The sequence below is a fragment of the Adiantum capillus-veneris genome, chromosome 24 (genome assembly GCF_014529385.1).
Source record: "Adiantum capillus-veneris isolate H3 chromosome 24, ASM1452938v2, whole genome shotgun sequence".
Classification (NCBI taxonomy): domain Eukaryota; kingdom Viridiplantae; phylum Streptophyta; class Polypodiopsida; order Polypodiales; family Pteridaceae; genus Adiantum; species Adiantum capillus-veneris.
The window spans coordinates 104,443,504-104,457,915 of record NC_140954.1 but is presented as its reverse complement, the minus strand read 5'-3'; positions in this window follow the sequence as shown (position 1 = coordinate 104,457,915).

Sequence of the window (14,412 nt, the reverse complement as noted above, 5' to 3'; positions counted from 1 at the left end):
ACTCCTGACATCCTTCACGCATCTATATGTTGGCTTGTTCCCCATCAAAAGTTCTAATTCCATGGCTAGCGAACAACAATCTGCAGTAGAATGTTGTTGCCAATGTGGATTAGCTACTCTCTCTTCAGCAATCAATATCCATTCATGCACCCTTTCTAACGGTTGTATTGTACTGGGATGCTCGGGCAATTGATAGACCTCCTGATCATGGAAAACAGCTGATTTCCAATGCTCAACCATTTTCCTGGCACCGACATATAGTCGCTGAAGTCGCTCCAAATCAAAGATAAGATCATCATCCTCCAGATACCGCCTGGTTATAGGAGCATGCTGATGTCTCAATCCCTTATTCAGCGTGATGAGCTGTAATGAATGTTTCTCATCACCTGTTAGACCCTCAGTCACAGCTTTGTCTTTCCCTTTGGCATCCCTACTATGTTGTGACTGGTGTGCCGGTGAATTTCCAGTGTTGCTGGGTTGTTGCTCTCCCAGCTGCTAATCACTCGACTGTTGTCCTTCATGCTGGTTTGGTTGGTCTGCCTATGACTGATTTCCTCCTATTGTCCCTGCACCACCAGTACCAGGTTCTAAAGGTGGAGATGGAGGAGATTCATCATCATCATCATTATGCCCTTCTTCTTGTTCATCCTCCTTCTCTACTTCTTCTTCCTCCTTATCATCATCCTCCTCGATGGTGTTCTGTTGTTCAATATAATCAAGGATAGCTTGATTTGCCAAAGCACTGTTATATTCAAAAAATTTATCTTGCAAATCACTCTGCATTATCTCCATAAGAGACCTCAAGTTATCCATGTTGAAAACAGCATTCCCTTCTGGATTCAAGATCTCAGCCAGATTATTATAGATATATCTTTCTGTTAATGTGGCCTTCAGAGCAGTGTGGCTAGTCAGTAAGGAGTTGAACTCAACTCTCTTCATTCTCAGTATAGTTTCAAACCTATCAGTAGCTCTTTCAGCTTCTGCATTTTCTTCCCGCATGGTCCGTATCTCAGACTCCACCTTGGCTAGCTTACTTTGTAGCTGCTGAATAGTCCTAGCTAACTGAGCTTCAAGGATATTGTGGCGTAGGTTCTGGGCTACTCTCCCTTGCTCCAACTTTTCAATCTGCTCCTCAGCCTCCTTCAATTCAGTCTTTACTTTAGTTAGTTCATCTTCTGGCACTGCAACATCCAACATTTGTCCCATAAAATTGACAATAGTGTAAGGTCCCCAAACCCGCCGACACCAAAAGCAGGATGGGACCCTTGACAGGTCTCTAGGCCTACTAAAAACAGAGTCCCTTAACAAGAAGAATTCCAGAGAATTCACCCTTACCATTGTCAATGGTTTAGGTTTATAGCCCTAGAAGGAGACCTACTCCTGTCTCGCAGTGGAAACAGGACAACTTGTTTAAAAAAATAACTATTCTAGCCCTATAACCTCCATCATTCAGATTAAGGTTTCCTTAGCCAATGCTTTTTTTCCCCTAACATATGTGAGGGCACAGCCGTTGGTGGATTCCTCTTCCAAGTGAAGAAGTTTCTAGACGTTGTAGTGCGCGGGAGTGGATAGTTACCTGACTAATCAGGTCCACCCGTCCATGATTAACAACCTTAGTCAATCCCCACTTACCAGCCCGCACTCACACATGATTTTTGTGTTGTTTAATTACTACCACATTCTTTTCACAATTAAAACAATGATTATTTTAACTTTCATAACTGAATTTGATTAAGACAATCCTTAAAAACAGTATTGAAAACATTCTTTTAGCAAACAAACATTTTTAGACTTAAGACAAGGTATTGTCATTCTGAAGTATCTCTGACGAGTACTGGCTTGTCTCAAGACCACCAAAAACGGCACCCATTCCTTATTCATAAAAACCGGGGTGGAAAAAGCCATCACCCATAGTCCGCGCGCCCATACACCAACCGGTTGCCCATACAACCGGGCGGTTCCTCTAGGGTAAACTTGATATCCTAAGTAATATCCACAAGCACAAACAAGCACGGAGTAAAGACTCCATGCACGCTGAGGAAATCGACTCATCCATGGCGGAATCGCTATCATTACTCATTACCTGGAGTAAAATATTCCAAGGAATCAGAGGTGTCTTGAGACAAGTTGTCTTAAGGATAGTCAAACATTTCTTTTCTAGGTCAATCAGTCATAACCCAATCATTTCTTTCCTATTGACAATCATTACTCGTTGGTTTCTTGGAAGTTACCTTTCATTTACAACCAATTTATCCTTCCTAACCCTTACGTATGCAATGCTGACTTAGAAATGAACTTTAAAAGACTTAAGCGAACAAAATAAAAATCCACCTGGGACTGGTCGTCCATGTGCTGCTGCACTGGTGCCTACAGACTTTCCTCCGTAGGCCTATGACTAGGCCCAGCCTCATGGTCATGAGTGGCTTTATTTCTTTTGTTGCTAATATCCTCTTCCTCGGTAAGAGGATTTCCTCTGGTTCTCTTTGGAGCCATATTGGCAGCCTTTATAAAAGGACTTAATCGATTAGAAGATTAATTGAATAATCTCTTTTCTTCCTTTTTACCCAAAAATAAGGATTTTTGAAATAGGTATCCTTGATAGTTATTGGATGAGATATTTCTTCTGTACTTCCTTGTACGATTAGTATTCTCCCATAATTATCATATAATTATGGAAACTATTTTACTGGATTTCTCCTTAGTCCATATTCCAAGAATATTCTATTTTGGCCTTAGTAAATTGTAAGTTACCTTTTTGTTAGTGGATTACTCACCCTAGATGTAATTTGATATGTTCTATCTTTAAGAATTTTCTTATGAACTCATAAAATTTGATTTATAACTTTTCCCTTCTATAATTATGGTCTAGTTTAGGCAAACATTGCCAACAGTAATTTGTTATACCAATTATTTCGGTTAAGGTAATTTTCCCAACCTTCAATAGTGATTTCTGACCTCAAGTATTTATTGGGTAATTATAATTCATTTACTAATTTTTTTTCTCTAATTTATACATAAAATCTGTTACTTTTAATGAAGATAAGTATCTAAAATAATAATCTAAGATTAAGATAATTATCATGGATTCCATAAGATGTGATTTACCTTTGATAATTATCTCAAAACATTTTGGATCAATTTGCTATTTTTCCCCTTTTATTTTCTCTTAAAACAAGTATAATTCTATTGAGATAATTAGGTAAGCTAATTATCTGAGATTAAGATAATTATCATGGGTTTCCTAAAATGTGATTTCCCTCTGATAATTATCTCAAAGGATTTTGAGTCAATTTGCTATTTTTCCCGTTTTAATTTCTCCTACAAATAGTGTAATTATGCTAAAATACTTAGTTAAACTAATTATCTAAGATTAAAATAATTATCACGGGTTTTATAAAATGTGATTTACCTTTGATAAATATCTCAAAGCATTTTGGATTAGTTTGATCATTTTCCCCTTTTCTTTTCTCTCAAAAACAGTGTAATTCTGCTTGGTTAATTATGAAAATTACTCAAAAAATTACAAGATAGTTTTCCTAGTATAATGGCATTCTAACACAGCTCTAAAAATTATCTTATCTTAATCTAAACTTAATTAGTACAATTATCATTAATTTATGGTGAAAATGAGTAATTTCAATCCTAATATGATATAATAATTAATTAGCTTAGTATCCCTAAGCTTAATCACATTAATCAGCAGAGAATTTTGAATTAAGAGAGGATTTTTGAATATACATAGGTTTAATTTTCAATTAATTAAGAAATTTGTAAATAGGTTAACCTAGCTTTGCTAATTAAGAAAGGTTAGTGCTAATTACCGTTGATTAACCAACTAGAGATTTACTCTCTAGTGATTTTTGCGTAGAGGTCTCTCTAGATGAGAGAGAATATACTAAGGCTCCAAGTCTAATTTTTTGTGAAGAAAGGGGATCTTTTTATAGTTTTTCTGGGTCCCTGGGCTGTTCTTGGCAGGTTCTGGCACCTCAAGCAAGGCCCCAGCTTCCATGTAGCGCCACCTGCTACTAAAACTGTCCCCCCACATCTCCACACGGCCCCCTCAACTTCCAGAATTGATTTTGACTAATTTCGATGATTTTTAATTATGAAAATTGAAAATATCAGTAATTTCTAGAACCTTATGATAAGAAAGTCTTTGTTAATAATAATTACTGAAACCATCCAATTTTACTTAGCTAATTGAATTCCTAGTGTAACCTTTCAGGGCCTGTAACTTTTCTAGATTTTATCAGTATCTGATTTTGAAAAATACTAACCATGGTAAAGCTCTGGTTATGATTCCAAAATACCAATATCAGCCATGGTTGAATCAATCTACATTGTTTTCAAGTTAAATTTACAGGCTTTGTACAATTTCTAAGGTTTCAGAAAGTGGAAACCTTACAATCACCCCAACTGAAGGAATTGAGATGTCCTCATCTCAACCGAAATTGGGGAAATCTTTGCGAAGTGATACTTCGTCCTCCCATGTGGCTTCTTCAGTGGGGTAGTCCTTCCATTTTACTAAATGTTCTCTGATAACTCTGTTTCGTAGACTCCTTTCCCTAGTATCGAGAATACAATCTAGTTGGAGTTCAAGAATTCCTTGCTTCTACATCACAATCTATTCGTCATCTAGAGTGTGATTGGGATTTGGGATGTAGGGTTTTAGAAGACTGATATGGAATACATTATGGACCTTGAGGTGTTTAGGAAGTTTCAATTTTTAAGCTTGATCACTGATTACTTTAATCACTTCATAAGGTCCACAATATCTGGGGCTTAGTTTTTTGTATTTTCCCAAGGATAAAGTGCTTTTCTTTGACCGTACCCTAAGGAATACTTTATCTCCTTGTTTGAAAAGCGATCAAACCATTTTTTATCAGCATAATGTTTTTGGCGGTCCTTAGCTGCCTAAATGTCCTGTCATATGGCTTTGGTTTGGGCATCCATCTCCTCCAACATTTTCTTTGAAGCTTCTACTCTTGCAGAAGGTTTAGAAAAGTTTAGGGGTGATATACATTCATGCCCATAAAGAGCATTAAATGGTGACATCCCAATGCTTTTATGAAATGAGGAATTATAGACGAATTCCACCAGAGGAAGAAATTATATCCATTTTCGGGGTTCTCTACTACGATAGGCTCTAAGGATTTCTTCAATAACTTGATTCACTCTTTCCGGTTGGCCATCCGTCTGAGGGTGATAGACTGTACTGAAACATAACTGGGTACCTAAGGATTCAAATAAAGCTTTCCAAAATTTTGAAGTAAATTTTGCATCTCTGTCATTGACTATTCTCTTAGGAAGTCCGTGTAATCTGAAGATCTCTTTGATAAATAAACGGCTTATGTCTGATGCAGTGTAAGTTGCTTTTACAAGCATCAAATGAGATACTTTAGTCAGCATATCCACTACCACCATAATGGAGTCGTAACCCCCTTGAACAGTGGGAAGACCTTTTACAAAGTCCATGCTAATGAGTTCCCACTTCATTTGAGGAATGTCCAGAGGTTGAAGTTTTTCTGGCATCGTTACGTGTTCAGCCTTAATCCTTTGACAGGAAAGACATTGTTTGATGTAACGAAGTATATCTCCTTTCATTCTTGGCCAGAAACAGCTTTTTCTTATGGAATTAAGGTTCTTTGCATAGCCAGGATGGCCGGAAACTGGAGTGTTGTGTCCTTCATAAAGGATTAACTCCTTTAATGTTGGATTCTTAGGAATGTAAAGCCGATACTTATAATAGAGAAGCCCATCGTCAAGTGAATAATCCTTGATTCTGTCTTTCTCTTTTTCTTTTAGGTCTTGTTGATTAATAACCTGTAGAAGTTTTTGATAATCCTCATCTTCCAGGGAAGCTTCCTTAACCTTGTTTAGGATTGGATTGTCGATTGTGGAAATAGCCCTAAGAAAAACCTTACGACTAAGAGCATCAGCAACCACATTCTCTTTCCCTCGTTTATATATATTTTATTTCAAAATCATATTCCTGTAAGAGTTCTATCCATCTTCTCTACCTCATGTTGAGTGTTGCTTGTGAAAAAATCCATTTTAGACTCTGATGATCAGTGATTAACTCGAACTTTCCTCCTAGAAGATAGTGCCTCCAGAGTTTTAGAGCATGAATGACAGCTAGGAGTTCCAAATCATGAGTTGGATAATTCAGCTCGTGGATTCTTAATTTTTGAGAAGTAAAGGCAACCTGGGTATGCCTTCTTGGTTTAAGACTCCTCCTATAGCAAGACCGCTGGCATCTGTTACTACTTCAAACTCTTGAGTGAAGTCAGGAAGTTTGAGTATAGGGGCTGATGTGAGATTTTGTTTTAGTTTGAGGAAACAATCCTCCTGTTCTTTTTCCCATGTAAGTTTGGCTATCTTTTTAAGTAGTTGCATCAAGGGTGCGGCAATGACTACATAATCTTTGACGAAGATTCTATACCATCCTGTAATGCCCAAGAATCCTCGAATCTCACTGACCGTTTTGGGTTGTGGACAATCTATTATTTCCTTAATCTTTGCGAGGTCTACTGAGATTCCTTCAGGGTTTATTATAAAACCAAGATAACTAACTTCAGGCGTGGAAAACACACATTTACTCATCTTGGCATATAACTGATGTTGGCGTAGAAGATGAAGTACTCTACGTACATGGCCTTCATGCTCTTTTTCATCTTTGGAATATACCAAGATATCGTAGAAAAACACCAACACAAAATCATCCAGGTATTCTCTGAATATATCCTGCATGAGACGGTTAAAAGTAGCTGGAGCATTCGTAAGACCAAAAGGCATCACGTTGAACTCATAATGCCCATACCGGGTGTTGAATGCAGTTTTGTGAATATCTGCCTCCTTAATCGGGATTTGATGGTAACCTGACCTGAGATCAATTTTTGTGAATACCTTGGCTCAATGTAATCTATCAAGCAATTCGTCGATGCGAGGAATAGGATACTTATTCTTTACTGATACCCGGTTAAGTCCCCTATAATCGATGCAGAGACGTAAAGATCCATCCTTCTTCTTTTGGAATAGAACAGGCGCTCCCCAGGGTGAAATGCTTGGTCTTATGAATCCTTGTTCAATAAGCTGACGAAGCTGTTCTTTTAATTCAATAGCTTCAGGGAGGGACATTTTGTAGGGTCTTTTTGAAATTGGTTCACTACCTGGAAAGGTTTCTATTTCGTGGTCTATGTCCCTTGGAGGAGGTAAATTTGAGAGATCTTTCGGAAATATGTCTGAAAATTCCTTAAGCCATTCTGGAGCTGTGTTGTCCCTTGAATCATCAGCCTTATTAAGTTTTACTACAAAGATCTGTTGCCCCTTGCGTAACCCTTTCAGAAGTCGACTAGCCTTAACTAAATGAGCCTTAGGCTTTCCATTTGATCCTTGTACTAACGTTTCTTCACCTAAGTGATTTTTGAAGGATAGTTTCCCTTGAGCACAATGAATATGGGCTTGATTTTTTATTAACCAATCCATTCCTAGAATAATACCGTCATAGATTCCTACTGGTAGAGTCCGAAAGTAAGATGAAGTAAGGGTTCCTCCTAGTTCAAACTCAACTTCCCCGGTTGTAAATTGAGATAGTACCTCTTTCCCATTTGCTAGTTCTACCACTAATTTCTTGGTGGGATATTGGTTCAATTTATGTTTCCTTAAACATTTAGGGGAGAGAAAAGAGTATGTGATGCCACAATCTATAAGTAGTTCAAATTTTTCACCTTCTCTGTTTGCAGTGGTTTGGATGACACTATATTGTTGCCGAGCTTCAGGTTTATCAATGGCGGCAAAAAGAGTAGCTCTTTCATCTTCCTCATCTAGCAAGGTTGGCTCTCCTACTGCAGCATAAGCTATGGCTCCTCTACCTCTTCCTCTGCCTCTTCCTCTGCCTCGTCCTCTATTTCCTCTACCTCTTTGATTATTTCCTTGTCCTATCTGAGTCTGAGGAGTAGTTCCAGCAGTAACTCGGGGATTTTTCCCTCGGGGCATTGGCTCCTGTAGTGCCCCATTCTATTGCATCCATGGCATCTGATGTTTGGAAAAGTCTGCTCTATAGTGGCTGTAGTTGACACTGCCCTTCCTTGATTTCCTTGGTTTTTATTCCCCCTTGCTCTTCCTCTAAAGTTATCGTAGTTGTAATATCTGTTTACAGGGGGGTTTCCTTCAGCTGCAAGTGGTTTAGCTCTCAGAAGAGCATCTTGAATAGATATGGGTCTCATAGATTCTAAGAGGGTACTTAAAGTTTTGTTTAGACCCTGGCAGAAACGAGCAATCTGTCATTCCATTGTCATTGATGGTGCATAACATCGTAAAGATACATATTTGGTGTAGTACTCTTCCAAAGTAAGCCCTAATTGTTTGAGGGCAAGGAATTCATTCATTTTAAAAGCTTGGTGCGCTGGAGGAAGATATCTTTCTTTCACTGCCTGCTTCATTCTTTCCCAGGAGGGACTAATGGAAGGGTTATCTCTACAGTATTGTTTCCACCAGAGTTTTGCATCTTCAGTGAGTCGAAACATTCCTAACATTGCCTGATTTTCCGAAGCAGTTCCTGCTACCAAGAAATAATCATCCATGGCATTGAGCTAGGCTTCGGCATCACGTTCTAAGTTGGTTCCCTCTCCCTTAAAAGTTGGAAGTTAAACCTGTTTTAGTAGTAGATTCTTTTCTTGGGTGGGAGTGTAGAGGCTTTTTGCATTACCTTTGGTTTTTAATTAACAAAGATCTTTTAGTGATAACAATAATTTTTGTGTTGTCATGCAATTTTTATAATCTATATCCTTTCAAAAATTTGAATGAAAACAAAAATCCGACAATTACTATAACCATCTCAATTTACTACACAAAGCATGTCATAGAACCATGGTATATACAAAAGTTAATACAGCACTGACTCATACTATGTACAAAATGGACTCGTGCTATATACAAGATGGAATCATACTATATACATGATAGACTCATGCTATATACAAGATGGAATCATACTATATACAAGATGGACTCATGCTATATACAAGGTGTAACTCTCTATACCAAAATCCTCTTCACCACTGGTGGGTCTGACAGGGGATCAAAAAAATAACATCTTTTGGTCCCCTAAATTTTGGGCCTAGCCTCATGGGTCTGATCCTACCCACTGATTTTGTGACACTTCTACCCCATCTATAGTAATGGTCTGCTCTGGATCTTCAGTCCCACTGAAAAAGAAAACTTCAATGGTCCAAAGTGTTTCTGTCCACTTGAGTCTTTTCAAATTGAGTACCAAACCTTCTATCTGTCCTGCATCAATCAGGAAAATTCCGCCAAACTGTGACCAGCTGATTCTCCATGTAGGAGGAGGGAAAAACATTTCATCTAATAATTGCATGATGCTCTTGCGAAATAAAAATTTACTGGAGTTGCAAGCAGCCTCGAACATGATGTTGAAAATCATAAACTTTTGGTAAGCTTGGCGGATATTTTCATGTATTGACAGGGAAATTCTCATTTCACAACATACCATAATTAAAAATGCACTATAACTTGTGCCTATTCTTTCAACTTTTTCCATCCTAAGGTCAGGACCTTGTTAAACCATGCTCTGATACAGCTTGTAAGGTCCAACACCAAAAGCGGGATGGGACCCTTGACAGGTCTCTAGGCCTACTAAAAACAGAGTCCCTTAACAAGAAGAATTCCAGAGAATTCACCCTTACCATTGTCAATGGTTTAGGTTTATAGCCCTAGAAGGAGACCTACTCCTGTCTCGCAGTGGAAACAGGACAACTTGTTTAAAAAAATAACTATTCTAGCCCTATAATTTCCATCATTCAGATTAAGGTTTCCTTAGCCAACGCTTTTTTTCCCCTAACATATGTGAGGGCACAGCCGTTGGTGGATTCCTCTTCCAAGTGAAGAAGTTTCTAGACGTTGTAGTGCGCGGGAGTGGATAGTTACCTGACTAATCAGGTCCACCCGTCCATGATTAACAACCTTAGTTAATCCCCACTTACCAGCCCGCACTCACACATGATTTTTGTGTTGTTTAATTACTACCACATTCTTTTCACAATTAAAACAATGATTATTTTAACTTTCATAACTGAATTTGATTAAGACAATCCTTAAAAACAGTATTGAAAACATTCTTTTAGCAAACAAACATCTTTAGACTTAAGACAAGGTATTGTCATTCTGAAGTATCTCTGACCAGTACTGGCTTGTCTCAAGACCACCTATACCGGGGTGAAAAAAACAGCACCCATTCCTTATTTATAAAAAATGGGGTGGAAAAAGCCATCACCCATAGTCCGGGCGTCCATATGCCAACCGGTTGCCCATACAACCGGGCGGTTCCTCTAGGATAAACTTGATATCCTAAGTAATATCCACAAGCACAAACAAGCACGGGGTAAAGACTCCACGCGCGTTGAGCAAACCGACTCATCCATGGCGGAATCGCCCTCATTACTCATTACTTGGAGTAAAATATTCCAAGGAATCAGAGGTGTCTTGAGACAAGCTGTCTTAAGGATGGTCAAACATTTCTTTCTTAGGTCAATCAGTCATAACCCAATCATTTTTTTCCTATTAACAATCATTGCTCGTTGGTTTCTTGGAAGTTACCTTCCATTTACAGCCAATTTATCCTTCATAACCCTTACGTATGCAATGCTAACTTAGAAATGAACTTTAAAACACTTAAGCGAACAAAATAGAAATCCACCTGGGTCTGGTTGTCCATGTGCTGCTACGCTGGTGCATGCAGACTTTCCTCCGTAGGCCTATGACTAGGCCCAGCCTCATGGTCATGAGTGGCTTTATTTCTTTGTTGCTAATATCCTCTTCCTCAGTAAGAGGATTTCCTCTCGTTCTCTTTGGAGCCATATTGGCAGCCTTTATAAAAGAACTTAATCAATTAGAAGATTAATTGAATAATCTCTTTTCTTCCTTTTTACCCAAAAATAAAGATTTTTGGAATAGGTATCCTTGATAGTTATTGGATGAGATATTTCTCATGTACTTCCTTGTACTATTAGTATTCTCCCATAATTATCATATAATTATGGGAACTATTTTACTAGATTTCTCTTTAGTCCATATTCCAAGAATAATTTATTTTTGGCCTTAGTAAATTGTAAGTTACCTTTCTGTTAGTGGATTACTCACCCTAGATGTAATTTGAAATGTTCTATTTTTGGCCTTAGTAAATTGTAAGTTACCTTTTTGTTAGTGGATTACTCACCCTAGATGTAATTTGATATGTTCTCTCTTTAAGGATGTTTTGATTAACTCATAAAATTTGATTTATAACTTTTCCCTTCTATAATTATGGTCTAATTTAGGCAAACTTTGTCGACAATAATTTGTTATACCAATTATTTAGGTTAAGGTAATTTTCTCAACCTTCAATAGTGATTTTTGACCTCAGGTATTTGTTGGATAATTATATAAATTTATTTACTAATTTTTTTTCTCTAGTTTATACACAAAATCGGTTACTTTTAATGAAGATAAGTATCTAAACTAATTATCTGAGGTTAAGATAATTATCATGAGTTTCATAAGATGTGTTACCTCTGATAATTATCTCAAAGCATTCTGGAACAATTTGCTATTTTTTCCCTTTTATTTTCTCCTAAAAACATTATAATTCTATTGAGATAATTAAGTAAGCTAATTATCTGAGGTTAAGATAATTATCACGGGTTTTTTAAGATGTGATTTACCTTTGATATTTATCTCAAAGCATTTTGAATCAATTTGCTATTTTTTCCTTTTAATTTCTCTTAAAAATAGTATAATTATGTTAAAATAATTAGTTAAACTAATTATCTGAGATTAAGATAATTATCACGGTTATATAAAATGTGATTTACCTCTGATAATTATCTCAAACCATTTTTGATCAATTTGCTATTTTCCCCCTTTTAATTTCTCCTAAAAACAGTGTAGTACTGCTAAGATAATTAGGTAAACTAATTATCTGAGGTTAAGAAAATTATCACAGGTTTTCTAAGATGTGATTTACCTCTGATAAATATCTCAAAGCAGTTTGGATTAGTTTGATCATTTTCCCCTTTTCTTTTCTCTTTAAAAACAGTGTAATTCTGCTTGATTAATTATAAAAATTACTCAGAAAATTACAAGATAATTTTTCTAGCATAATGACAGTCTAACACAACTCTGATAATTATCTCATCTTAATCTAAACTTAATTAGTATAATTATCATTAATTTATGATTAAAATGAGTAATTTCAATCCTAATATGATATAATAATTAATTAGCTTAAGCCTAATCACAATAATCAACAATGAATTTGAATTAAGAGAGGATTTTTGAATATACATAGGTTTAATCTTCAATTAATTAAAAATTTTGTAAATAGGTTAACCTAACTTTGCTAATTAAGAAAGGTTAGTTCTAATTACCGTTAATTAACCAACTAGAGCTTTGCTCGCTAGTGATTTCTGCGTAGAGATCTCTCTAGATGAGAGAGAATATACCAAGGCTCCAAGTCTAATTTTTTGTGAAAAAAGGGGCTCTTTTTATAGTTTTTCTGGGGCCCTCGGCTGTTCTTGGCAGGTTCTGGCACCTCAAGCAAGGCCCCAGCTTCCATGTAGCGCCATCTGCTGCTAAAACTGTCCCGAGCAGGTTTCCCACAGCCCCCTCAGCTTCCAGAATTGATTTTGACTAATTTCAGTGATTTTTAATGATGAAATTTAAAAATATCAGTAATTTCTAGAACCTTAGGATAAGAAATTCTTTGTTAATAATATTTACAGAAACCATCCAATTTTACTTAACTAATTGAATTCCTAGTGTAACCTTTCAGGGTCCGTAACTTTTTTAGATTTTATCGAAATCTGATTCTGAAAAATACTAACCATAGTAAAGCTCTGGTTATGATTCCAAAAATACCAATATCAGCCATGATTGAATCATTCTACAGTGTTTTCAAGTTAAATTTACAGGCTTTGTACAATTTCTAAGGTTTCAAAAACTGAAAACCTTACAAATAGTATTCCATGATGATTGAATAAGTATGGAACAGCCATCCTTAACTGTTGCTGGGTCAGAGTCAGTTGGTTGGGTATTTGTAAAAAGGGAGGAAAAAGTGGGTGGGTTGTCTTTATTGTGTTTGACTAGGCTTGAGTCTATGAACTTTAGAGAGTACCCACTATCATGTCCTTTTGGGACTTGTACTCTACCATAATTGTGGAAAGCTAAATGAAGTTGGCTAATGAGAGAAAGGTAAAATAAATAAGTGAGAGTTTTACTTTGCAAGAGGAGAGACGGGGGGTCTCGAGTTTACATAGGAGAGAGTTACCTTTGAAAATTTTCAAGGAACTTCAAGTATAGAGGCCACAGCAAGGATGGCTAATAACATAGGGCATCCAATGTAGAGCAAGAGGCATTGTCTAGTTGGTGGGTAGGCTTGAATACAAAAACTGGTGAGTGATGATGGGAGGATTAGGCAGACACAGGTAAAAAGTGAATTGGACCTTGATTTGGGAATCAACTTTGGCGAAGGAAAGGGCGGGAGAAAGGAAGGGTAGTCACAAGGATAGTAGAAATGGAGCTACTAGTTGGTTTGTTCAAACAAGAAGGTAGCAACCTATTCCTTGTAAAAGGCACCTCCCAACCTAATCAAGTGGCATAAGCCAACCAATTCGCATCAAAGGCCATACCGATTTTGGATCATCATCGAAGGTTGGCCCTAGCAATTTAAGATCATCACCAAAGCCTACAGCATAACCTTATTAGCATAGCATCAAGGTATTCATTCAAAGGGAAAGAGGATAGGAGCGATGTGATCAAAAGATTAGGAACAGGAGAATTAAAGCAAGAGATGAGCAAGTTTTGTGATAAAGCAGACTACTGTCATGACATCCTTGAAGCAAAGCCAAAGCGAAGTAACTAGAATGTTTTCTTACACATAAGTAGAGCAAGACTCCTGTTTCTAAGGGTTCCATAAGCAAACCGTTTAGATTATGGTAGCACTGGCTAGTACTTGTGCTTGTCCTCAATCAATAATGGACTTGAGACATGCTGGAATAATTGGCATGTTAAGCTAACTCCACGGGGGTTATAAAAGTCAGCTTAATACTCACCTCACTAACTTTTCTGTGTTCTTTCCCATGTGACTTTGCTGGCAGACAAATGGACAAAATTGAGGGCAAGACGTATACACGACCAAGGGTCAAGAGGAGTCAATGGGAGAAAAGTTACACGAGCTCATCAAAACCTGAGTCTACGTAGTTATGTCGTGCTTTAGAGGATGCTTCTGACTCCCTAAAAGGTGTGTTGCTTGTAAAGGATTGGAATGGGGTTCCATAGCTTCCTGTGTAAGTGAGATGACAGTATAGGGACATGAGTTGTGGTAGGAGATCACCATCACCAGTAGGTCATAGGGCAAAG